The sequence below is a fragment of the Rissa tridactyla genome, chromosome W (assembly GCF_028500815.1).
Source record: "Rissa tridactyla isolate bRisTri1 chromosome W, bRisTri1.patW.cur.20221130, whole genome shotgun sequence".
NCBI classification, from domain to species: domain Eukaryota; kingdom Metazoa; phylum Chordata; class Aves; order Charadriiformes; family Laridae; genus Rissa; species Rissa tridactyla.
Window position 1 is genome coordinate 13,308,703 of NC_071496.1, and position 26,193 is coordinate 13,334,895.

Consider the following 26,193-nt stretch of genomic DNA (forward strand, 5'->3'; position numbering starts at 1 on the left):
ATGAAATCCATCTACGGGTCGTGAGGGAACTGGAAGATGAAGTCACTAAGCCGCTTTCCATTATATTTGAAAAGTCATGGCAGTCTGGTGAAGTTCAGGGGGAAAGATAACCCCCATTTTCAAAAAGGGAAAAAAGGAAGACCTGGGAAACTACAGGCCGGTCAGTCTCACCTCTGTGCCCAGCAAGATCATGGAGCAGATCCTCCTGGAATCTCTGCTAAGGCACATGGAAAATAAGGAGGTGATTGGAGACAGACAACATGGCCTTTCACCAAGGGCAAGTCATGCCTGACAAATCTGGTGGCAATCTACAATGGTGTTACAGCATTGGTAGATATGGGGAGAGCAACAGATGCCATTTACCTGGACTTATGCAAAGTGTTTGACAGTGTCCTGCATGACATCCTGGTCTCTAAATTGGAAAGGCATGGATTTGATGGATGGACCGCTTGGTGAATAAAGAACTGGCTAGATGGCTGCACTCAAAGGGTTGCGGTCAACAGCTCCACGTCCAAGTGGAAGCCAGTGGTGAGTGGCATTCCTCAGGGGTCAGTACTGGGACCAGTGCTGTTTAACATCTTTGTCGGCAACATAGTGGGATTGAGTGCATCTTCAGCAAGTTTGCCCATGACACCAAGCTGTGTGGTGCGGTCGACATGCTGGAGGGAAGGAATGCCATCCAGAGGGACCTGGCCAGGCTCGAGACGTGGGCCCATGCCAACCTCATGAAGTTCAACAAAGCCAAGTGCAAGGTCCTGCACGTGGGTCAGGGCAATCCCAGGCACAAATACAGTTTGGGCGGAGAATGGCTGGAGAGCAGCCCTGAGGAGAAGGACTTGGGGGTGCTGGTGGATGAGGAGCTCAACATGACCTGGCAATGCACACTCGCAGCCCAGAAAGCCAACCGCATCCTGGGCTGCATCAAAAGAAGCATGGCCAGCAGGTCGAAGGAGGTGATTCTTCCCCTCTACTCTGCTCTGGTGAGACCCCCACTTGGAGTACTGTGTCCAGCTCTGGAGTCCTCAGTACAGGAAGGACATGGACCTGTTGGAACGGGTCCAGAGGAGGGCCACAAAGATGATCAGAGGGCTGGAGCACCTCTGCTATGAAGACAGGCTGAGAGAGTTGGGGTTGTCCAGCCTGGATAAGACGAGGCTCTGGGGAGACCTTATAGTAGACTTCCAGTACTTAAAGGGGGCCTATAGGAGAGATGGGGAAGGACGCTTTATGAGGGAGTGTACTGGTAGGACGAGGGGTAATGGTTGTAAACTGAAAGAGGGTAGATTTAGATTAGATATTAGGAAGAAATTCTTTACTGTGAGGGTGGTGAGACCCTGGAACAGGTTGCCCAGGAAAGTTGTCAATGCCCCATCCCTGGATGTCTTCAAGGCCATGCTGGATGGGGCTTTAAGCAACCTGGTCTAGTGGGAGGTGTCCCTGCCCATAGCAGCGGGGGTTAGAACAAGATGATCTTTAAGGTCCCTTCCAACCCAAACCATTGTATGATTCTATTATTCTATTATTCTGTGATTCTACTCCTTGAAGTTTTGAATTAGCTATTGGTGGTCTGATCTTTTTTTTTTTTAAATTCCCAAATGTTGGTATTTAGCAAAAAAATGTTTATAGAAATTTTGGGTTTTGGTAAAGAGAAGGTGGAGTATTATTTTTTTTTTTTATTTTGACAATAAAAATAGTAAATGAAGAAGAAATTGAATTGAAATAAAAAACAAGTTTGGAGGGGGTAGTGTTTTTTTGCTTTCAAAAAACATCTTTACAGTTTAATAGAGGTAAGCTTATCAATTATATGGGTGAGTAGATAGTCCATGAATATTTCTGTGGAAATTTTGGAAATGAAAAACAAAATCAGATTTACAACAACTCACCCCCTAAAAAACCTAGCAAATCCAAAGCGTCAACAATAAGCAAACAATTAAAACTTCCAATTGAAAACCATTGCACAAGCACATAAAATTTAAAACTGAAATATATTCATATATTCATAGAGACTTTTATAGTTTCATATTTTGCATTTATTCACTACCTTGAATCCTCTGAAGTAACTTGAGTAAATATATGTCTCAACTCAGCCAAGTTGTAAAGCTCACACTGAAATTTATTCTTTGTAAGAGAGCAGTTATATCTGTAAGTAACTTTGAGCACTTTCCTAATCAGTTGGAGTTAAAAGGATTAAAATACACAAATAGATTTCAACGCTTTCTTAACTGAATCTAGAGTAACAGGTTGCAAAATTCTGTTGTTACCAGGATCTGACCTTTCCTGGGTTTTGATGCAATCTGAATTAGTAATCTCGATGGCATTCTCCATGAGCTAATCTTGTTTCCAGTTCCTCCTGTTTATTATCTCTGTGGTTCTTAGATTGCCACAGTTTATTGCAACAGATTAGACCAATGTAAAATCTGATGTGCATCTTATTGGCAGGAGCAATATGCAAGAGTCACTATCCATAAACTTCGGTAGAGTTGCAACCCTCAATGCTTTCAATATAGGCAGCCCGATAGAGAACTTCACTCCAAAAGTGTGCAGTATTTCACTATTATAACTCCATCATGGTAAATTAGCCAGACATGTTCCTGGTTTTTATGTTCAAAAATGATGCTTCTTGATTATTTATGTTTCCAAAAAGCTGTTATTGAGTAATTCAGTGTAGTGAAGAACTTCAATATGCTCTACCATTGTGATTGTAAATCCAGGTGTTAATACTCCCAGGTGGCTCATCATCTCACTGCAGATACCTAATAAAGTTGCCATTAGCTGGCAGTATACACTGCAGAAAGCTATACAGCCAGCTGATCTTCTCATTAAAGAAAGGGCTACTGGAGAATGCCTGGACATTATCTGAGTTGTCTGAGTTTTTAAAGAACAGAAGGGAAAGAACTAGAGAATGGTTATTTTCACAGAACAATACTGGAAGCAGTAACCAACAACAGATGGAGGACAAAGAACGGATAGCTCGTAGAATAAGAGCAGACCACAGCTAAAGTAGTCAGGCTGGGTTAGTAGTCAGATATTGGTTCTCCAGTCTTGCTTCTGAGAATAACTTTAAAAATCCTCTGATTCTGATAAATTCAATGTAATTTGACTTATCTCGTCAAATGAAAAGATATAGTCCTGAAAGACTCTTCATCTTTGACTGGGAGAGGAAATTTGGGGAAAGTGGATAAAATATTACTAAGGAAATTGTTGATGACTTTTTTGCTTGATACTTAAAAAAATATATTAAATTTAAGATCGTTATTGTAATAACATCTTAGGATGTAATAATCTTGTTCATATCAGGTGCAGGATAGATCTGGTCCAACTGAGGAAGAAATGGTAACAAAAGTTTCTGTCCACTGGTATATGCTCATATTCAGAGACTGGAGAGGAACCTAAAATTTTAGGTTTTTCCATTCCTTTTCTGATAGCAGTCAGCAGATAAACAGTGATCTCCAGGGAAACTGGAGATGCTTCCAAGTTCTTGAGTTGGAATGTCCATTCTGGCTGTGCCACCAGGAAGAGGTCTGGGTATTTCTGCCAAAACATTCTAGTTTCCCAGCAAAGACAACTTGGTCATGCAACACAGGTGATAACGGGGGTACACTCTGACCAGGTGAAAGTCTGGATGAATACTGAATTGCAAGTCAAAAGCTATCAGTGTATGTGTCATATAGAGAATGACTTCCTAATCTAGCCTGACTTTATTCCTTTACTTCAAGTGCTCAAGGGCTGTGTAAACCATGAGATTGTCAGCATAAGCACAGCATAACCACGTTTCTGTGTGGGGTTTTTTCCCCTCTGCTTTTTCAGAACTCTTTTTCGTTACCTGCAATGAACAGGTATGCTAAGTCAAGCCCTCAGAAACGATAAAATACCAGAATTACAGTCACTTGCGATCATATGCATGGGGATACACTCCCGAACACACTTCTTTGACTGAAAACTCTTGTTTTCAGAGTGGCTGCAGTCTCATTCACTGTGAAAAGGGATGGTGTTTTGGAGGCTGACTGGGTCTTGACAGGGGGGGTGTTCACGTAGATAAACACATCCTCTTAAAAAATAAAAACCTCAGAAAACTTCTGCAGCTTCTAGAGTCAGGGCATGTGAAACTTGGTTCAGTGAAATGCCTTGTTTGAGTGGTTGGTGTAAGGATCAATAACAGTAAAGGGACAATTGCAGAGCTTATGCATCCAAAATTTTTGTCTCCCTGTCATTGCAAAAGCAGCACAAAGCAAGCAGGCAGATAACCCTCTGTGACCAAATGCAGTGATCTGAAATATTAGCAACACAAATTTTAATATGCTTCTACCTGCCTGTAGATGTTGACAGAGTAGTTAACAAGAACAACAGAAATAACTGGAGTTCTTGGAGTATTCTTCTTTGAAACATTTGAAGTGAAGACTGAAATTAAAATGTAAAGGAGTGAGCATCTGAGGCAAATTTTCTCCTGTATTAAAACCTCCTGGCCTCCAAACCTGCTCATTCCAGATGCACAGCTGGTAGCCATTGCAACAACAACTGTAATTCTGTAATATCCTCCCACGTAGGCTGTTGCAGCTTGTCTGTTTTGCATCCCCTGGTGTGTCTTAGCCTCTTTTTACTGATTCACTGTTTATCCTAAGGAAAAGTAAACAGAGAAAATACATTATTTTCTGGATATTTATGCAGGTTGCAGTAACAAATCTGCACTGTAGACAGAGTCAGTTGTGACTGTAAGATTGGCTAATATAGTATCTCAGGACTAACTTTTATGGTGTAATAAATTTTGATTTTGTTAATAAATCCTCTATAAAAGACTAACATTCATTTATAAATATTGAATCAAAGACTATTGCTCTAATATTATATACATATAAATATAGAGTTCGTGCTTTGAGAGCAGGACAGACCTCATATAAGAATCACAGATTGTAAAGGTCTTGTTTATACCTCTGTGCTCAGTCATTGAAATCTTCACAAGGAATAAATTTTGGCTTCCTTGGCAAAACCATTAATGTCATACTCCAGCCACTATCAATAAAGCCTAAGAAAAACCCCAAATATTATATTATAAAAGATTCCTTAAACATGAAGTCTGATGCATTCTGCGTTTTTCCAAAAGTTCTTGTAGGTCATTTGGGGTTTAAAAATGAAAAACTCATGCTTTGAAGCATTTTGGTATATGCGCATACTAGAACTGATCAGAAAATAAAATCTCTGTCCCAATGTTTTGATGTTCCAGTACTTTGACATTTATTTTAACTCCAAATTGGGACAGAGTTGAAATCACTGAAAATTTATACGGAGAAAAAAGTGGTTTGTTTTTTTTTGTCTTTTTTTATAAAAACAATTTGAAGGGGCACCCCCAAAAAAGAAGAGTTTCTATATTGCATGAGAGGCAAATCCAGCAACTAAAATTGTTTTGATATTTCAGCCTGTTCAACTCTGATGTGCCAAATTTCAATTTATTGTGAAATAGCTGTCCATTTTACATGCCATTTGAAGTCAAATTAACACTTTGAAATGCAGTATTTTAATGTGGCTCTCAACATGTGGTGCTTGTTTGTTTTGAAATGTCATTTGGGAAAAACAAAAGAAAAATTGTCAAATTCAAGACAGTGTTGACTAAAACACATTTTCTACTTGGAAATCATTTTGTTCCAAAGGAGAGCGTTCCAGTTGACCATTTGTATGCTTCTGGGGCCCGTTTTTTGGTTGTATTTTCATGCCAACACACCTATGAAGGGTAGATGTGGATTTCTATGTAATCCAGGATGAACTTCAGGAAGAAAAGTAACAATCCCTGCACTTCTCACAGCTGTTACCTGGGAATTTTGGAAAGGCAGGGAAAGTCCTTTTTGAGCTGACAGATCAGTCATCCTCATCATCCTCCCACCTCCCAATTACAGAATACAAGTCGGAAGCAGCGATCAGTTTGAACTGGGGGACGCTAGGTGAGATTGATACAGGAGAAAATATCAAACGATGATGTGATTGGTTTAAGTTAAAGATAGCTGTGTGTAGCAAAGAGGGAAAGAGGCAGTGACTGGCTCCGGAGCTCCCAATTTGTGGTTCTGAATGGAAAGTGGATACAGTAAAAACTTTAACCCATTTCACATACAGGCTCTTCACAGAGCACAGGCTGTATCTTATTACCTACCTCTTTGGCAAACTTCAGAATTTGCTAGGAATCCTTTAAAAGTGTCTCAGACTGGATATGTGACAAATAGACTATACTAAATGTCAATTTTAACTGTGATCTCTCTCATTTGTAAACACCTTCACCCCCACTGGTCACATGGATTTGGAGAACTACTACTTTGAGCAAAGAGACTTTGTAAGTAGGATACAAACAAGGCTGGGACAATAAGAGCTGCATAAGGTTTGACATGAGATAAATGTAAAATCCTACTACTAGGACAGAAGCAGCAGCAGTACAGGCTGGGGTCTGCCTCGATTAGGTGTATCTCTGCTGGCAGGACCTTAGGGTCCTGAAGGACACCAAACTTAACATAAGTCAGCAGAGTGCTCTTACAGCTATGAAGGAAAACTGTTTCCTGAGCTCCATGAGCAAGAACATAGCCAGCAGATGGAGGGATGTGATTATTCCACTCTGGTCAGTAACTTGTTTGGATACACCTGGAATGCTATGTTCAGTTTTAGTTTGCTTCCCACCCTAATTTTTGCTCTGAAAAAACAGAGTCCGGAGTAGGACCACCAACCAAGATGATTAAAGGATTGCAGAACCTGATTTATGAAGGGAGGTAGAAAACCTCTGTGCAGAGAGAACAATTAAATGCTGGAATAGACTTCACAGAGAAGTAGTGGAATCTGCCTCATTGCAAATTTGGTTTGACAGGACCCTTGTTCAAAGGCCTTTCCTTTAAGAGAAGGTTGGACCAGATCTACAGAGATCCAGCCTGGATTTTTCAATGATTCTGTTCTATAATTCTAAACACAATTATTTATTTGTTAATAGGTGCAACAGATACAAAGGTTTGCTGATGACGCAAAGCTGGGGGGGGTGGCTGACACACCAGAAGGCTGTGCCACCATACAGAGAGACCTGGACAGGCTGGAGAGTTGGGCAAAGAGGAACCTTATGAAATTCAATAAGGGCAAGTGCAGGGAATAACCCCATGCACCAGTACAGGTTGGGGGCTGACCTGCTGGAGAGCAGCTCTGTGGAAAGACACTGGCTCCCCAGTTCAAGAAGGACAGGGAACTGCTGGAGAGAGTGCAGCAAAGGGCTACCAAGATGATTAGGGGACTGGAACACCTCTCTTATGAAGAAAGGCTGAGGGACTTGGGTCTCTTCAGTCTGGAAAAAAGACGGCTGAGGGGGGACCTTATCAATGCTTATAAATACTTAAAGGGTGGGTGTCAGGAGGATGGGGCCAGGCTCTTTTCAGTGGTGCCCAGCAACAGGACAAGAGGTAATGGGCACAAACTTGAACATCGGAAGTTCCATCTAAACATGAGGAGGCACTTCTTTACTTTGAGGGTGGCAGAGCACTGGAACAGGCTTCCCAGAGAGGTGGTGGAGTCTCCGTCTCTGGAGACATTCAAAACCTGCCTGGATGCGTTCCTGTGCAACCTGCTCTAGGTGACCCTGCTCTGGCAGGGGGGTTGGACTAGATGATCTCCAGAGGTTCCTTTCAACCCTACCATTCTGTGATTCAGTGATTAATAGCTAAGAAAAAAGAAATTTGGTGAACCTTTGCTCTGTCATTTGGGGAAGGATCATCTTCCATTGCTTTTATGAGTACTTCAACAATGTTAGGTTGCCACCTCTTGAGTTTTTGAAACTTAGAGTTTTTTAACTTTCTGTGTTAACATGTTTCCCTTTGAATCCTTACATAACTTTTTCTATCTTAACAATTACACTCTGACTCTGTTTTAACCTTTCTTATCTTTTGTTGTTTTGCTCATCTTACTGGCTCACACTTCAACACAAAATTTCTGTGTAAAAGTGAACTAACATCACACTTGTACATCAAGCTAGGACTTGGATATCAGACACCTGAACCCTTGAGCTGAGGTTTAGCCCACTTGATCTATATTGGTCTTTCTTTGGAGTTTACATACATGACTATTTACATACACATGAATGCAAGTTTCCTAGCTTTTAATGCCTAATTTTTGAGATATATGTTAAAGGAAAACTATGTTTCTGTAAGTTAGTAACAACACTGGAAAGAAACATGTTGCTCTGTATATTTATATGGTTCAGTGTGAGTCAAAAAGTATATATATACTCTTCTGGCATTCCTGAGGGAATTTCTTAGGAGCTTTTTTAGCAGCTGCCATTGGTATGTCACTTTTATTTCACAAGATCATTTTAGTTGCAGTAGCAGGTTCAGGAACATCAACGTGCCTTAATCAAGATTCGCAATCCACTTGGGTATTCAGAAAACAGTGAAAAATGGTCTCTGGCAGAAAGAGCATATCATTATAAATTCTTATACAAAGCACAATGGAGTCAGTGGAAAGACTTAAGTGTTTCAAGTCTGTTGGCAAGGCCAGCAAGAGTCATATAAAAGAGGGAAGGAGGAATGATGGAAGGCATTCACAAAATGATTGTTTGGTAGAATAAGGAATGATATGACTACCTGCTCACACAAAGACATCACAAAAAGACTGGAAAGCACATGTTACTGACCACAGCAAAGCACTGTACTCTCCTGAAAACAAGAGAAAAGAAAGATAAATTCCACCCCAAATTAATTAGAACCTACTGGCTAGGGAACTTGTCTTTAGATTTCTTTGGTAAAGGTCTGAATCCTCACTCTGCTTTGCCTCCAATTTATGTTTCTCAAATCAGATTCATACACATGTGATTAATTGTATGAGTCAGTGGAGAGGGCAGTCAATTAGGTGGTAAGAGATTAAAGTCTATTTTTCTGTTTCTAGAAAATTGTTTTATTCAATGTTTCTCATACGGTGGGTCAAAAATCTTTCATTGACTTACTCTGATGTGGGGACACAGATGCAGTTCTTGTCCTTGTCGTGATTTTGGCCAGACTGGTCAATCAGAATGACAGATGCCCCCTTCCATCCCTCTCCAAAAAGAGAAGAGGAGAGAAAGAGATTTATGAGTTTAGGAAAAAATTAAACTACTTTAATGAAAATATTGATAAATTAATGAAATAATAATAATGATGTAAACAATATATACAAAACTGTATCAAGCTCCCAGGATGATGATCGTGTCACCAGCTGGCACAGGGAAAGTCCCAGACTGGAGTCAGCGACGGGTGGGAACTCGATTCCAGGACTGGAGTCAGGAATGCTCAGATCGGGATCAAAGGCAGACGAACAGACAGGGTCCTCCTCAGACGTCGGCCATTGAAGAAAGAGAGTTGGCCCTTTGAACCCTTGGCTTTTATACTGAGCATGATGCAGATGGGATGGAATACCCTGTTGGTCAGTTTTGGGTCACCTGTCCCATCCGCTCCTCCCTGCAGGTGGGACCCCTCTACGCTTCTCTGCTTCCGACCCTCTAATGGGGCAAATAGTGAAGTTAGCTGACCTTGGTTGTTATAGCAATAAGTCTAAGCAAGAGCCTCTGTGCATACCATTCCTTGGTATAATCAGGTCTTATCACTCTGGGATCAAACAGTTTCTGAACAATATGCTGTTAATTTCAGAGAGTTTAATTAGTTAGAAGAGGCCCAGCTAAAAAGTAAAATTACTGAACAGAAAATTGGTTCTGTTTTACCTCAAACCAGGACAATCCTACAGTTTTTCTCTGAACAGGATCCATGACCACTGCACTGGGATCATTATGTAAGACAGATAAAGCAGCTCCTTGTTTGAGGGTCATGACTACAAAGACAGCACTTTGCAGCTTGCTGAACTGTGAAGAGAGAGATATTCTGTGGAGACCTTGCACAGGACCAACAGGAGAAATTCTAGTACCATGGGAATACAGGTAGTCTTTGAGCCACTTGAGCGGTAGTTCTGACCACATTTGTGCCATATAATTGATGAGGTTAGGCGCTTACACAAGCTTATAAGTGGTGAATTATCTTTGTTATTCTAGCCCTACATATTTGGGCCATGAAGATTCAGATTTTCCAGTTCTACTCATTTGCTTCCTATTCCTTGCAAGAAAATTTCAAAGGAGTGTTCTTAGGCATACTCCAATGAAAGCTTTGATGGAAAAACATATGTGGAGTCCCTGTACCTTCTACACGCCTGAGATCTGGAACTAGATCTGTGACTAAACGCATCAGATTCCAGATGACTAATTTCCATTCAGAGCACCTGTTATCAATCCTCCACAATATAGTATTAAATAAATGTAGTTTTAGTGCAGTCATCAGTCCTAGTTGCTCTGATAGTGCACTAAGATTCTTTCTCAGTCTAGATCCCAGCTGTTGGTTTGAATGTGTAGGTCAAACCTGATATCCATGAGCTAATGCAGTATAGAGTAGGAAATGAGTATTAGAACAGATTTACTTTTAATTCTCTGCAATTAGTAGGAGTTTGGGTTTTTTTTTTTGTTTTGTTTTTATGTGGATTTGGAGTTTGGGGTGGGGTTTTTTTTTCCGCTTTTTTCCCCACAGTTTTGGACTTTTATTTCTTTATAGCTCATAATTCTTGAAAAAAAAATGGCTGAAGTATCTTCTGCAACTGACCCAATCAGAAATTTAATTGCTCCATTATCTTTTTTTTATTATTACTCTACATAATATTTCAATTAAAATGTCCCCTCAAACTGCTCCGGTCTAAGTGATCTCAGGCTCCTGTGCCTTCCATAGCCTTATTGACTTGAAAAATAACAAACAAGTGTAAATGACATTTCCAGCTCTTAATTGATGTCATTAGCAGTTCTTATTATTCAGCAGGACAAGCCGTGGCTTTTTATTGAGAATTCAGTGATGTACATCTGCTTTGAACTCATCAGACTTAAAGACAAGTAATAAAATAGCTGAGTGAATGACTTAGGGCCATATCCATCATTAAAGGATGCTTGCAGAAGATTTATTATTTTTTTTTGCTTAAAAAAGATGAGTTTTGGGACTATGATCATAGAAGGGTTAATGCTTCTTTAATAGAAGTAGATCTTGAAATAATGTTAATGTATCGAATCATTAATAATAACCTAAATGTTAATTGTTTATGTTATTGCCAGTGCTAATTTCTACAAACCAGACCTTGAGGCAAATCAGGGGGAGATTAGATTCATAATAGTATGTAAGTGTGAAAGGGCTGTTGATATCAATAAGATGTAAGACTGAAGATTTGTTTGATCCTTCAAGTTATGTACTGCTGAGCACTAAAATTGATGTTTTAGATACCCAAGCCCAAAGTTTCATTCTTCAGAACACCTTTGTTAGACATTCACACTGTGATACCAAAATTTCTTAGACTTCTAAATTTCTACCGTGAATATCTGCATTTCTTCTGTGGTATATGCACATAACCAATCAACCTTTTAGTGACGTAGTTAGTGAGTTCCATGAAGCTCCTGTGGAATTCATAAAGTGGAGAAAGATTAATCTAATTTTTCTCTAGAATACTTCAATGAAGGAGTCATGTAGGCTCTCTCCAGTCTATGACAGATCCTATTGGAGGGCAACTGATTGCATCTACCTTTGGAAGCTTTCTTAGGGCTGACCTCGTGGAGATGCCATGGACAGATTTAGGGAACTAGCATAGACTTGGTCAACTAAGGGGGCATTCATGTGCCCAGATTTATGAATTTAAAAATAGCTTAGTCATCCTGTAAAGTCAATGGAAAGAAGCTCAAGAGACTTATCTCATCCTAAGACGGGCAAACAAGGTAGATCAGATGAAATGTACTCCTGATTTGCTTTTGAGTATAAAAGGGTGGATGTCCTGCTCAGATTTGATCAACCTGTAATGTCTATCGTTAGATTTTTATTTTTTTTTAATGGCAAGCTCAAGAACGAGCTGCAGTTCTAAGAGACATTTCTATCAAAACAGATCAAAATGTCTTCACCACAGGTCTGAAATCAGCATCTCATTTCACCCTGTGCATTTCCTACTGTAGCTTCTCAGCTTTATGGACTACTTTCTTGGTGTCTGATTCTTCTCACGCATTAGATACACTACCTAAACTCCTAATTCTGCATTTTATTAAGTGACAACATCTAAAACCTTTATGGAGCTAATCCATACTGGATACTCTGGTAGTGGGATTCAGATAAATTTGGAGAAAAAATAGGAACTGGAGAAAAAAATCTCAAATTGGATGCATTCCTTTAAAAACAAGCGAAGTCGGTGAAATTTTGTTCATTCTGCATAACATAGTAGTCCAGTGAAACTACAGCCAGGTGTGAATAAAAATTAACTGACTGTGACAAAGACCCCCAAAATCCTGCCAGAAATCTTAAGAAAAGTTATCTCATCTTATTGGAGCTATACACTGTAGCAGATAAATTACTGCCTAATTGTTCAGTACTGTGTTAACTGTCAAAATGCTAACTATTGTTCCATATGAAAAATCCATGTTGAGAATCAAGCTCGAAGTCTGAGAGTTCTGCAATGAAAAGGAAGCATTTGTTAAGCAGAAGTGCTTTGTGACTCTCTTATTACCAAGAAAAACCCTGCTCTGGTTCAGCTAATTTGTAGTGATATCAAGATGGGATTTTCAAAGATGCCTAAAGAAGTTAAATGACTGGCTCCTATTGACTTTCTTTACAGCTACAATTCTGATCAGACCTTTTAGTATTCCTTTCATTTTAATGAAGGAAAGTGAAGGAAAGGGTCAGCTAACAGAGGGATTGAGAGATTTACTTTTCTTGGAACTTCGCACATCTGCAAAGATTTCGCTCAATGCATTAGCAAATGCATTATTATTAATAGCAATAATAATAATAATAGCTACTTATCTCATACTCTATATGAGTACACTCAAAACACTTCATAGAAAATCATGATTATCTCTATTTTGTAGGTGAAAAAACAAAGCTCTATGACTGCTCCACAGGTGCCCCCACTGTACGCGTACCACTTGGAAAAAAGAGCACCTACAGACAGTGACCATGCAGCAACAGATACGATGTAAAATCGCAGCACCAAAATTCAGCTATTGGTAAATTCTTCAGGAATCCATACCCTTGGTCAAGGTTACTCAAAGATGTACGACACATTCATAACGAAATGATGGATTTGCCAGGGTCCCTGTTGGAGTGTTGCTGGTTCGGTCGGTGCAGTTCCTGCAGCTGGGCATGGATGGATTTGGAGTGGTCACTTAGATTCATACAATACAGTCCTTCAAAATCTTGACAACCATGTCTGTGAGCTGAAAGCAAAAAATCAGTAGCAGTTCTGTTTTGCAACATCGCATATCGAATACTATCTACATCTAGCAATAACTCAGAAATAGCGGTACTAGTAGCATTGTTAAACTTATCCTTGGCAGCAAGAGAGTCCTTGTTATCACGAATCCTTGGCAGCAAAAGAGTCCTTGTTAGCAAGAGCGCATGCGGACTCCCTGTTCTTGCTGGTACTGTGCTTTGATCTTCTTCCACAACAGGCCAAGATTCTCAAGCAGCTAGATAAGGTGTTCGTGAGTCCATTACAGGCTTATGTCACCCAAATGTTTTTCTTGCCAGCACCCAAGACTGAATAACAATTGGTGTGATATATGTGTGTTTTCCAGCACCCAGGTGTGAGTCCCTTGAGTGTATTTACAGTCCTCCTCGCCGATCTTCCGTTGCTTTCCCATATTCCACCCCCTTGCTCAAGAGACCGCTTCTGCTGGGGTTCATTTTAGTCTCGCAGGGTATAACACAGAGCAATCTACTAAGGCATGCAATAACATATACACATATAGGAAAAAACCCAAAAACATATCTCTATGGTACTGCTTTGAATCCGGTGTCCTATTTCTCTTTTTCTGATGCTTTCTCGTAATGCGTATGGCACACTTTTGTGCTAACGTGGCACATTTCCCATCTAATTGTTCCTGTTTGGTTTCTTTTTTTTTTTTCCTCTTTTTTTTCTCTTTTTTTTTTCTCTTTTTTTTCTCTTTTTTCCCTTTTTTTCCCCCTTTTTTCTCTTTTTCATTTTTTCTTTTTTTTTCTTTTCTCTTTTTTCTTTTTTTTTCCATCACTTATGACTGACATAAAAGTCTGCCTTTGCAACAAGAGCTCAGTTTCTCATTTTTCCTTAAGTTTCTCATTTTCCTACAGAGCATCCTATAGACTTTGTCTTAACTCCTTTTCCCATTCAACCATGATCTTATAGACAAACAACAAACAACCAGCGATACGCCCTGCACGGACGAGCCGTTCCCGAGAGTGTAAACGTGTCGGCTGGTGAAAACTCCCCCAATATTTCAGGACTTCCATTGGTTCTACAGCCCATCCTGGTCTATCTACCTGGGGCGCGATCACCTTACGTCTAAACACTGTGTACATACAAACTTCTTCACTTGACGGAGTGTCAGCCCTAGTTGCATACGAGAACAGTACCACACCGGGCAGAACACCTGCTCCAGTGGAGTCACCTAACGACACTGCACACAACAAAAAGCAAACAGTAGCACACATGCTGATCAGCAGGTATAAGCTGGCGCCCACACACACTTACACAGCAGACATACAAAAACAGCACCTTTATCTCAGGGAGACGACTGGGGAGGGGAGGGGGCGAGGCGGGCAATGGCAGGAGCAAACAGCTCCGGCTCTGTCCTTCTCTGCTGACATTCTGCCTCCTCCATCGGCCTCAGGTGGAGCAGAGGGGATCAGCAGGGGATCGTCCCAGACCTTCGGACCTGGCCTGTTCAATCCCCCTCCCGTGGGTTGTAATGCTGCAAAAGCCCCGGCTGCCGTGGCTCGCTCCGCCTTCATATCTTGTAAGGTCGATAACACCAACCACCATGTCGTCGCTAACGGTGATGCCTCTTTGTCTCCTTTACTTATCACTTCCCACAGTTTATTCCCAACAGCCTCCCATATTTCTGGTTTAAAAGCTGTCTGGGGCTCTGGTGCGAATCCGTTCTCTCTGCACCAGGTTAACAACCTTCAGAGCATACGCTCATCATATTTCACCCCTCTCTTAGAGGGGATATGCAGGAGAAGTCTTAATATAGCCCCTTCTTCTTTTGTTACTTGTTGCCCCATCTCCTGCCCCGGCTTAATCAGTTTGAGCAACAGTTTCGCTGGTGTTTCAATCCCTCTCTTAGAGAGGATCCCAGCGAGTAGCGTGGCCGCAGCTTCTGTTTCCATAGCTGCGCCTGGGAGGTGAGGAGCGACCTCACGCCGTTGTCTGCTCCCGCTGATGCGCCCAAGCAGCACGTCTCCCAGCCGAAGTTTCCCACTCCCCTCCTCTAGCTGCTTACCGCAGTCTCGGAGAACTCAGTCACGCTGAACCATCCTCTGCTACCAGATGTTGGAGTGGGAGACGGACCCGGAGTAACGATGGAGTCTCAATATGAGTATGATCGTTCTCCCTTTATTCAAGTTTTCACAGAGTAGATATAGACAGGCAATAAGAGCATGCGCTAGCGGCAGCTATATGATTGGCTTACAGTCTCTGTTCACGCGCTGTCCATGCAGTTCATTCACAGATCAGGTTGGTTACAAGAATTCACATAGTAAATTGCTTAGTCATTAGCACCACATGTTTTCTACCTTCTCGGTTCCCATTTCTCCCATGTACTAATTCCATCTTCTACCACCTGTTTTGCCCTTAATCTAATCTCTCATAGTAGGGAGGCTGGCTCACATGACCATTTTCTCTCAGACACATTCCTACAGGTCCCAAATCAGAATCTAACTAACTCTTATCTTTGGGGAGCTTGATGATAAAACAAGACCATCCTTGAACTTGGCATGAGGCTACCACATGGCTTATAGTATAGTTAAGCACCATATTTATCTATTTGTAACATCATAAATAAGAGGTGTTAGAATTCACAGTTCTTCTTTGAAGGATGATGAATTTAATACCGAACTGTACGAAAAAAAGAAGAAAAACAACTGGAATTTTAGATTGTTTCAAACTTTACATTTAACCCATGTCCTGGTTTGGGGTGGAGCAGAGCCAACATTCTGTTCAGTGAGTGAGGCTCTTGCTTACACTTTTTGCTGTGGCAACCAGGGTCAGCTGACTTGGTTGTTTACCCCATGGAAGGATTACACCTGTGGACAGGTCAGGTGACCCAAACTGACCAGTAGGGTATTCCATCCCATCTGCCATGCTCAGTATAAAAGCTGAGGGACCAAAGGGGATCAGGTTGGCTCTTTTCTAAGGATTCTTTGTGTTTTGGTCTTTCTCAATGATTCTCTTCCTTGAATGACTGATATCATTGTCATAAAGACCCTGTCAGCTCATCTGCCTTTTGATCCTGGTCAGTGTGTTCCAGTTCCCATTTGTTGCTGAGTCCAGCCTGGAACTTTCCCAGTGCCTGCCAGTGACATCTCCCTGGGAGCATGATATGGATTTGTGTATATTTGTATATATTGTATCTATTTCATTATGTCTTTTCTATGTTATTATTAATATTTAAGTAGCTTAGTTTTTTCTAAACTCTTAACTCTCTTTATCTTTCCTTCCTCTCCTTGGAGTGAGAGGTGGGGGAGAGCATCTGTTGTCTTGTTATTGGGCAACCCAGCCCAAATCAGAACAACCTATTAGAAAATAAAAAGTTGTTGTTGTGATCAATTTATAAAAAAACATATATTTCCATTTCTGAGTTAGTATGAACTAATTTTTTTGAGAAAAAACGGAAGTCTCTATTTCTAAGTTAAGTGACTGAAAATGGGTCCTGTTTTGAAGTCAATGTTTTGGGACCATGACAAAAACAACATTTGTGGATCTTTTTGAAGCCAAAACCTACTTCTTCAGAGACTTGAAAGAGCACAAATTTACCCTGGAGAACATACTTTTATAACATTATTATTCCTTTAGATAGCCATATTCATTACATTTGATAGAAGACAAGACTTATACTTGTTTCTTTTACATAGGAAAACAGTTGAGAAAATCACAGTTCATGTAATGCGAAATATTTTGTGATGCCATTCAAGGTAAATGGAGTTGTTGCGGAGATGAAGACTGGAAGAGAAAAATAAAAGTTAAATACATAGTAGCAAATGCTGAAAAAGATGGAATCTTTTTCTCTGGTTACTTGCTGAGGAGACCAGCTCCAGTGTAGGTAAGTCTGCACTGGGAAAGGGAATTGTGGCAAAAAAGGGCTGTCTAGGGGCTCGTTTTTGAGGCTTTTTGAAGCTGGGAAAAGCAGCAAGCCTGGGCTGGTACCCGGCAGTTCTGGGGGGTGGAGACAGCTGAGGAGGTGTGGGCGGAGCTGACACCCCCCCTCCCCCCCGGCAGCAGGTCTAAAAGAGGCGAAAATTCACCTCCCTGCCCCCCCCCCCCCCCCCAAAAAGAAACCTTTTGGGAGCGCAGTGAACAGGTCGCTGGCCACTTGAGTAAACTAGCAGCAAGTGGGTGTTGCCCAGGGTGTCACCTGAGAGCACCATGACAAGGGCTGTCATCCCACTCTTCAAGGAGCTTAGCTATGGCTTCCACCCAGAAGAAGGTTGTGGAGCTCCCACAGAGAAATGTAGCCGTCCAGGTCACGGGCTGCAGGGAGTGCCAGAGCCTTTCACTGATAAAGGGGGGGCAGCTATGAGAACAACTGTGTACATTGCAAACAGGTAAATGATCTGCTTGTCCTGGTGGCAGAGCTATGAGAGGAAGTCAAAAGGTTAAGGAGCATCAGGGAGGCTGAACAAGAAATAGACTGGTAGAGCCAGGCTCTGCCCTCCTTTGAAACAGAAACAGGAGCACCTATCAGAAAGTAGCCAGGATCAAGGGGCCTCTGTACCTTGCCCCTGTCAGGCAGAAGCCTAAATGAAAAGAGTGAATGGAGGCAAGTTCATGGTCAGGGCAGCAGGCCAACTCTCTCCTTGCCCACCCCGCCCCCTCCAGTACCTCTGAACAACAGGTATGAGGTTCTGGTTGAGGAAGGGCAGTCAAATGAGGATGTGGATGATGGGCAATCTACACCAGAGATGTCTCCACAGTCAGAAAGGCGTACTGCCTGTATCACGACCACATCCACAAGGAAGAAAAGAAGGGTTATAGTCTTTGGTGACTCCCTCCTGAGGGGAACAGAGGGTCCAATATGCCGGGTAGACCCTCCTCATAGGGAAGTCTGCTGTCTTCCTGGAGCCCGGGTTAAGGACAGCACCAGGAAACTCCCTAGTTTGATACAGTCCTCGGACTATTACCCGTTACTGATCTTCCATGTAGGTGGAGAGGAAGCTGCAAATTGTAGACCAAGAGCAATCAAAGGGGACTTCAGGGCCTTGGGAAGGTTGGTGAGGGAGTCTGGGGCACAGGTTATTTTCTCCTCACTCCTTCCAGTTGCAAGCAGTGACATTGGAAGGAACAGACGGATCCAGTCCATTAATACATGGCTCCGTGGCTGGTGTCGCTGCCACAATTTTGGGTTTTTTTGATAATGGGATGGCCTACACAGCACCGGGCTTATTGGCATCCAATGGGAAACACCTTTCTCAAAGGGGGAAGAGGGTCTTTGCCCAAGAGATTGCAGGGCTGATCGACAGGGCTTTAAACTAGATATGAAGGGGGAGGGGGATGATAATATCAGGCTTGTCTGTGACAAGCTGTGGGATAACACATCAGGGTTAGAGGGATGGGGCACTAGTAAGGGCCTTAGATCTGTTGCCCCGAGGCATGCTGGGGATGTTGCATCACAGCCAAAGCCTTACAGAGATGAGCCAGGGGCTCCTGAGGTAGTCAGAGTCAACAGGGAAACACCCATGAAAAAACCCAAGGGGTGTTCCTCTAAGAAGGCAACAAAGCCAACAGCCCAGCTGAAGTGTCTCTACATGAATTCATGCAGCATGGGCAACAAACAAAGTGGGCCCGAGGAAACCTCATGAAGTTCAACAAGGCCAAGTGCAAGGTCCTACACTTGGGTCGGGACAATCCTCATTATCAGTACAGGCTGGGGGATGAGGTGATAGAGAGCAGCCCTGCAGAAAAGGACTTGGGGGTACTGGTGGATGAAAAGCTGGACATGAGCCAACAATGTGCACTTTCATCCCAGAAGGCCAATTGCATCCTGGGCAGCATCAAAAGAAGCATGGCCAGCAGATCCAGAGAGGTGATTCTCCCCCTCTACTCTGCTCTGGTGAGACCCCCACCTGGAGTACTGTGTCCAGCTCTGGAGTCCTCAGCACAAGAAGGACATGGACCTGTTGGAGGGGGTCCAGAGGAGGGCCGTGAAGATAATCAAAGGGCTGAAGCATCTCTCCTATGAAGACAGGCTGAGAGAGTTGGGGTTGTTCAGCCTGGAGAAGAGAAGGCTCCGAGGAGACCTTATAGCAGCCTTCCAGTACCTGAAGGGGGCCTACAACAAAGCTGGGGAGGGACTGTTTGCAAGGGCATGTAGCAATAGGATGAGGGGCAATGGTTTTAATCTAGAGCAGGGTAGGTTTAGATTAGACATTAGGAAGAACTTCTTTACAACGAGGGTGGTGAGGCACTGGCACAGGTTGCCCAGAGAGGTGGTGGAGGCCCCATCCCTGGAGACATTCAAGGCCAGGCTTGATGAGGCTCTGAGCAATCTGATCTAGTGAAAGATGTCCCTGCTTACTGCCGGGGGGTTGGACTAGATGGCCTTTAAAGGTCCCTTCCAACCCAACGCATTCTATGATTAAGGCAGAGTATTCTGTATTAATTAAAAAAAAAAGAAGGTATTTCCACAACATAGGCAATCCTTTAAAATGATAGGTGAACACGGTGTGAAATGAAAGTTCTTTTTTTTTCCCCCTCTCGTACTTCGTATACAAGCAAGTTGACTGTTTCCATTTGCATGTTTTCAGATAACATCAGTCAAGAAGCACAGGACCAAATATATGCTCCACAAATGAGAATCTGGAATGACTGGCTTGATTTGATTACTCACTAATTGCTGATTAAACTTATATGGCATTTTAAATGATATTTACTGCCTAAAATTGAGATATGTTTCTGGTATTCAACATGTGTGCAGTCACTGGGAAAAACATAATGAATACATGGGTATACATATTACCTGCCATCTCCTCAGCCAGTTTGGTTTATGATTTCAGATATTGCCCAATAGAATTGTTTTGATAAAATCAATGAAATGAAAACACTTTTAAAGTTTTCTTTCCTGGGAAAGGTAAGAAGAGAGGGATATATAAGATATTCCACATGTATTCAATACTGCAGACTCCAGAGAAAGACAAAGAAATGATGAGGCCATGTAATGATAATATTCTTAGCGGAGTATGGTTACCTGTTCAACTGATCAGAGTCTTGTTGTGCTGCATATACTCAGAGTACCAAAACAAACAAAAAAAATCAAACAGAGAAAACCCCACATGCAACCTTCTGTAATGAAGTTTATGATCTATATAGATAATGAAGGTAGAGGAGGCATCGTTATCTCCATTTTGTTGATGGACGTAGGTTAGTGAGCAGCAAGATTGCAGCTGCAGGTCTGTGTTGAACCCAGACATTCTGAATTACTACCATCTGGTGTCTTACCTAAAAGAACAGACTTTTGCAAAATGCCATGAAAGATGCTATGGACTTCCAGTGAAAGATCAGAAGTTAAGGCTTATCCTTGCCCACTAAGTGTTTTAACCATTTAAGCATCTAAATATCAGCTGGTTTCCACATTCATGCTGATTACAGAGTTATTACTCCTTGGCTGATTAACAAAGAGTGATCTAGCAAATGGTTCCTGGCTGCTCTCCCTGTAAGTTGTGTGCATATGTGTGTGTTCTCCACATCCTTAGACAGCAACAAAGCAATTCTGTTGCAGTGGGAGCTAGTTCAGAAGCCATTAAGTACCAATATGAAGATCTACTCAGATGGTGAAATTTACTATTAACAGCACAACAGAGATTGAAGCAGCCCCAACAGTAATTCTAGATGGCAAACAGCACCAGAAGTAGCGTAACTACCACAGTTTCATCAGTTATGTTGAAGCAACACATGCCTTCACAGTTGAAGTGGCGTTTCTGGTGTCGGGGGAGGAAATAGTCCACCTTCAGTTGATATTGTAGTATTCATTGGCATACAGCCGTTATCTACTCAGAAAAGATAGCAATGAAAGACATTAATATCAAAAATCACTTAGCATAGTATCATTCTGTAATACAGCTGCTGGGGTTGATGCACCACTGAAAACAAGTTATCTAAATATCTGCAGCTGTTGACCTTCCCTTAATATATAAAAGGCAAATGAGTTAGTTACAGTAGAGGCTAACCAAATCCAAGTATTTACGTGTTGCTTTTGCAGAGATGTATCCAGGGTGTGTACTTTTAGTACCAGACTATAAAGCACGGCAAGCCAACCTGCGATAGGGGAGGAATACAGGAGTGTCATCACTTTCCAGTAATACATATGCCATTGCTCCTGCTCCTTCAGCTAGTATTACCCCAGGTTTGATGACCTGATGCAGGGTAACTGCCCACACAGACTGGGGAGCTGTGGCTTGTGCTTTTTCGGCTTGGACTTCAATTTGATACTGGGCTCGCGATACCAATAACACTGTTCCAATGCTATCTCCTCTAGATAAGGCACAGGTACTTGTCGAGGACACCTGAAATACAAGAACTCGAGAATCTGATATTAATAAAGGATGTAAAGTGAGAGGAGAAGTTGGGTTACGATGTATAGGGGAACCTTGTAATGCCTTGGACCAAAATCCTACAGGTTCTTTCTGATTTTTCATCCCAGTCATCTGCCACAATCCCGAGACTGTATCATCTGGAATTGTTACTTCTAATTCAAAAGGATATCCTTGCTTAGGAGTGTATAATTGTGCGTGCTCAATCAAAGCATTTTTGCAGTCCTCAAAGGCTTCTTGTTGCTGCTTGGTCCCCTGCCAGACAACTTTCTTCCTAGTTAATTTCTGCAGAAGGCACATTAATATCACTAAATGTGGGATAAAAGCTCTCCAATGCTCTAAAAGTCCCCAAAAGATCTGTAACTGTTTTACTGTGATTGGTACAGGAAATCTCTGTACTGTTTGCTGTACCTGATTTGGTATTTCTCTAATCTGTCCATGCCAAACTATTCCTCAAAATCGTACAGTAGCACTAGGGCCCTGTATTTTCTTTGGATTAATTGCCCGGCCTCGGTCCTGCAAATGCGCTTTCAGCAATTTGGCAGCTGCTTCACTTTCTTGTTGTGACTCTGCCATAATCAATAGATCATCAATATAATAGTAAACAGTAATGGTACCCGACCATACTGCTAAATCAGCTGCTATCATTAGGTGGCAAATGGAGGGACTGTGTTTGTATCCCTGAGGCAATACTTGTAAAGTATATTGCTTTTGTTCCCAGGTCACATCTTGCATTGAGGTGTCAGGCAGGGTGAAGGGGGGCACACGGAGTTGGTGATGGGTCTGGGGGCGGTCGGCTTTTTGGCATAAATGCTAACCTTTGCCACCGGGGAAACATTTCTGATGTTGTCATCCCATCTCTTTCTGATTGTGGGATAACAGTTTGTACAAAATCATTCCGCTTTTGTTTCCTTGTCACCCATGCTGTAACTCCTTTCTGTTTTGCTGGCTTTCCTTTATTGACCACCCACACAGATGGTCCCGAAATCACAGCCTCAGTTTCCCTCAAGGTATTTCCTAGGGCACCTACAGTACCCATAGCATTTGTCACTGCTGGTATAATCAAGGGATTTAGTGAGGCAGGCACTCCTCTCAAAAACTGCATTTTGATACTTCTCGTCATTGCTACAGTGTCCGGATTGCATCCTGTAACCAACACGTGAGCCATCCCCATCTGCTGCACCATATTAATACCTTTCTTGGTTGCACACCAGTTTCCGAGGGACGACACTAATTCAACAAGTTCTGTATATGCTGTTAAAACTGCTGCACACAACCACTGATACAACACAGGTGCAATAATGTCTTGCCCGTCAGGACCTCTGACATTTTGCAGCTGAGCATCTCCTCGTATCTGATCATGAATGGGTATAGGGCTTAATAAATCTTTTTCCCTCTCTGATAAATGGATAGATGCAGCTCCACTATCCCAAGCTGGCAGAATCCATGCCAGTATGCCTTCCCCACTCTTTTGCTAATAAATCTCTAAAAAGTCCCTTAACTCTTTCGGTGTGTCAGTACACGCGATTTGTACTCCCCTGTCTGCTCGTTCCTGCTCCCCCCTCATTTGAATGAGGGGTCGTGCTACCACCACCTCACTGCTTTTTAAGTCTGCATCAAATTCAAACTCAGTCTCAGAGTCTGAGGGTTCACTCCAAATATTTTCATCCCATTCCTCGGGATCCCACGACCATTTTGTGGTGAGAGCACGAACTTGGGAAATTGAAAGCTTACTTTTCCCATATTTCTCCCTTTGTTTATTAACAATACCTGCTACCAACCGCTCTACGTTATCTTGCAGCTCATGGCACCACTCTGCTTGAACAGTAATTACTTCTTGCGCGATCACCTTTGCATCCTGTAAACTCCTGTATTCCTTTTCCAACTCTCTCACTTTACTACGTAATGCAACAACTTCATGATTAAGAGCTCTAAGTCCAGTAGCTAACAGCCATCCTAATTTCCTTGCTAATTCACACAAATAACGCTATGCCATTTTCCACAGTGACCGATGCATAGCCATTTCAGTTGCCTGGGGGGTAATCACTGCTCCGTCATCTAATACAGGCCATGCTGGTGGCAGAGTCAATTGATCCAGAAAAGCAGCAACGTGAGTCCAGTATTCAGTACTGGGCCATCCTGAAATATAGGAAGACATCTCATTTTCCCCCCAGCCCACCGTTTTTTCCTCAGCCATGGCATGGTTGTTCCTGGAGCTGCCGACTACTCCAAATGTGTGAGCTGATGCAGGCAGGACGCAGGAACAACCACAAACCATGGATGGAAAGCAAAGAACAAGTTTAATCTCGATACCTCACAGACCGGGGAATCTCCAAAGCAACACCTGGGCAGAGGCATGCAAGCAGGGACCGCAGGCACCGCAGCGCGAGAGAGAGTTCTTGTTAGCAAGAGTCCTTGGCAGTGAGAGAGTCCTTGTTAGCAAGAGTGAGCACGGACTCTCTGTTCTCTCTGGTATTTAAAAGGGTTCAAACAGGCATAGTTTTCCCACCGTGCTTTGATCTTCTTCAACAACAGGCCAGGATTCTCAAGTGGCTAGATAAGGTGTCCCTGAGTCCATCACAGACTTATGTTATCTAAGTGCAAGTGTTTTTCTTGCAAGCACCTGAGACTGAATAACAATTAGTGTGATATATGTGTTTTCCAGTACTGCAGGTGCGAGTAACTTGAGTGTATTTGCAATCCTCCTCGCCGATCTTCCATTGCTTTCCCACATATGGGAAAAAAATAATTTATTAGTATACTTATCTTTGCTGATGTCTCTCTTCTAAAGAGTATTGCATTATTGTGTTTTGATAAATATATATTTGCACTTAATTTCATTTTTCTTAAAAAATAAATTAAAAAAAACCCTCTAAATGTTGAAGAATACTTAAAACGGTTCTTATAACTTTTATTATTTTTACCTTTTTTTTCAGGGAAAATAAAATATTTCTGTACTAGCACTAACAAAATGCCCGACAGGTCTGTGACAGGATGTCACAAATCAACTTCCACAGCAAGGAATGGACTTATGAATCTATTAAACTCACAGTCTTTGGCTTTGAAGCAAGTGTCATCATTATTAATTTTTATTATTGCACTCCCTGACATTTTCAAGAAAAAAAAAGGGCAGAAAGGATTTTGTGAGAGCCATAGCTGGTCACCTTAAGACAAGGAAGCTGCTTTCACTGTCGTTAATTAAAATGTTGCTAAAAACCCACTGAAATGCAATACCTGTGAGCAAATCAGATGCCTACTTATCCATTTGCCTAAGTCCTGTTTTTTCTTACCTTTTACGCAAATTGTAACATCACCGGGGCAGAAAAAAACCCACCCTTTTAAAATTTTTTTTATTGTTACAGATACAGCAAGGAATTTGTCTTTGACTAGGACTCCTAGACCGAACCACAGAAGAAGAGTAAACTACAGAGAAGACACAGGAAAAGGTTTTCCATAGTTTTGGAATCTGCTTGTTTAGATCTTGAAATACTGCACAGTATGAAGGGGGGTGACACTTACATTTTCCCTAGATAATTCTGAGTGTTTTACATATAAAACTGGACACGCAATCCAAAAATCCATTTGCATATTTCAGCCAAGGTAATGATAATATTCAGAACTTAGTAATCTAAAAAAATTTCTTCGTAACATAATGTGTTTATTTCTCTCAGATCTGAGAACATCAAAGTAATTAATCTAAAAGTCCTGTATGTAATCTGAATTTGCCATCTGGACTCCCTACCTTAATCAAGAAAGAGAGCTAGGTACCTCCAGCAGATACTTCATCTCCTCCTACAACATGTACCAAGGAAGAGTAGGATGAATTGCACCCTGAAACAGACTTTTAATCTCTGTCGACTATAGCTGACATTAAAAGCATAGATTAAATTTTTAATTTTGATAGTCTAGATTTAGGAAATTGGATTTCCTTTTAAACTTTACCTTTAAATATTTTGTTCCTGGGTACTGGTTTCTGAAAATCATGTAATATTATTCAACCAAACTAGAAAACATTAATGATGTTTTGATGCAGGAATGTTTGTTTTCTGCAGATAAAAATATTTTTTAAATGCCCAAGTTACTGCGCTACTAAATGAGTTGTCATGGTTGTGCCCACACATCACAGAACATCCACAGCTCAGACTCACCACTCTAGGTTTTTAAATGGTTATATATGAAAACTTACCATCTTCAGCTTATTCTATTATCAATGGGGAGCAAAAAAGGCAGAGAGAGAGAGGCACTTCAGAGAGCGAATCTTACCTGAGACCTTTAATCAAAATCTTCAGATATTTTATTAAAAGTTGTGTTAAATTTCCACTTAATCATACTTTTAAGATAAGTTTTTGAAACATGTAAAGAAGTTAATGTAGAGTATAATACAATGAGAAAGTTCTAATGTTTGCTTGGCTACTACTTGTTTTGCTGAAAAAAATATTAGGGAGTAACAGGTTTATTTTTCTTGGTTTTTTTCTTACAGCTCATAGACTTCAAAGTTTAAAACTTCTGGGTATAAACACTAAAACCCCATTATTTTTAAATCACTGATCTGACTTTCTGCATTGATTGATCTACTCTTACCAGAAGAGACAGAAAA